Here is a 1,844-nt window from a genome sequence, read left to right on the forward strand (position 1 = left end):
ATTTTTTTTTTGTCTTGAGATGCCGACTAATTTCAGCTCCAATTAGAGACAATTATGGAGAGTTCAGTGTCTACTGTAAAAGAAGAGCCGGTTACAACATTTAAAGCACAACATAATGCGACAAAAAACAAATTACCTTACCTCAAAAGAAGCACAAGGCATCGGAGTAATCGAACTGGTTTTCAATTGAGCCATATTTCCTCGATGTTAGCGAGAGTTATCCTGACGGAGATCGACGGCCATTAAAAAGCAGATTTTTGCGCCAAAATAACCCGCTGTGATTATAGAGGCGCGGTTACAGAGTTAAGCGAGCCCACACTGCCTCTGACAGCGTTTGGTTTTTTGAGCTTGCAACGTGTGAATACTCTAATCTATCTGTGACAGAAAAATTAATTTAGACACTGAGCCTAAAGGCTGGTTTTCATTTTACACTGTCTCGTGTTCATTATCACCTCCTGAAACAAAAGTAAACGAAAAAGCCATGACATTCAGAACTCCGTTTGTCAATTCAGTCGAGGTGATTCTTTGGTCGTGGTTTGTACCAATTCTTTTCGTCTTTGCATTCTGAAATGATAATTGAAATTCAACTTGCAATTGTCATTACAAGGGGCATAGTCCATTCTATTACTTTCTCTGCGTCGATTCACAACACGTGTGATTGATGAAATAGTCGATGAAATACAACATGATGGATAAAATCAATTTCAGTCGTTACCTAAATCGTGAGATATTACCCTGGATGCCACGGATACCACAGGTTTTTTTTTTCTCTCTTAGATTAAGAGCAGCGACTCGCGACTCGCAACTCGCTATTCTGTCGCTCTAAGAGAGAAAAAACCTCGGGCAAATTTACATGATTTACTTGTTCGAACATCAGTGAAGAAAGTCTCGTGAAAATTTTATTAACATGGTTTTTGAAAACTCCACTTCCATGTCATTTACATGCTCTCCACCTTGAACTTCCGAAAGAATGATTTTCAGTCACTATTTATAGTTAATTTACATGATCAACTGAAGCATGAAAGTTTCATGGAAATTCGATTTACAGGATTGTAACAATTTACATGTTATTTACAGGATATTTTAAACCCATTTACATGATTAACATACTGTAAATTCATTTGAAACAATCTAAATGTTATTTACATGTTCCTCCATTTATACTTGAGGCCCCATTAGGGGGGGTCTGAGTATCCCGTATCCCATTAATTTTGGCCAAAATATCCCGTATCCCGTTAATTCTTATTTGATTCTTTTAAAAAATGATAACTTCGATATCCCAGAATCTTTTTAAAAATATCCCGTATCCCTTTAATTTTCCGCCCAAATATCCCGTATCCCTATAATTTTTTACCCAAATATCCCGTATCCCGATAACCCCTAATAGGGCCTCATACTTCAAGAACATGACCATGTCAATTACTATTTACAGCTTATTTACCTAATTCACTCCAACATGTAAATACCTTGTAAATCCTAGTTTACGGAACTTAACGTGTAAATTGCAATTTGCAAAACATGTAAATCCAAATTTACACTTTGGAAACTGGATTTACATGTGCCTGTAAATTTTCAAGTTTTCCAGTGTCAGATTTAACACGAGTGATAACATGAGATATATACTGCAACACAACCCGATGAAATTAAAACCTTCATTTAGGCTTACCTCTTTACTTCAGGTCTATTGAATATTATATCCGTGTCAGTTGACGTAAATTTTTTGTCGTACAGTTTCAGATCGCGAAATAATTTTCCAAATTTTGCATTATCCATCATAGGTTGAGCGTCCTTGCCACCAGCTCCAAAGGCACAGAACGACTTAAACACGACAAGAAGCTGTTCAT

At 36.6% G+C, this 1,844-nt stretch overlaps 1 long non-coding RNA gene across 1 annotated transcript in view; it reads right to left on the reverse strand.

The window, feature by feature from the left end:
* LOC138019187 (uncharacterized) overlaps positions 1-253 on the reverse strand; it is an 8,587-nt gene extending 8,334 nt beyond the window's left edge. Inside the window, exon 1 of the long non-coding RNA XR_011126112.1 lies at positions 142-253. This is a non-coding gene — a long non-coding RNA (uncharacterized lncRNA). The remainder of the gene's footprint in view (positions 1-141) is intronic.
* Positions 254-1,844: the final 1,591 nt, after the last annotated feature.

The sequence above is a fragment of the Montipora capricornis genome, chromosome 10, assembly GCF_036669925.1.
Source record: "Montipora capricornis isolate CH-2021 chromosome 10, ASM3666992v2, whole genome shotgun sequence".
NCBI lineage: Eukaryota > Metazoa > Cnidaria > Anthozoa > Scleractinia > Acroporidae > Montipora > Montipora capricornis.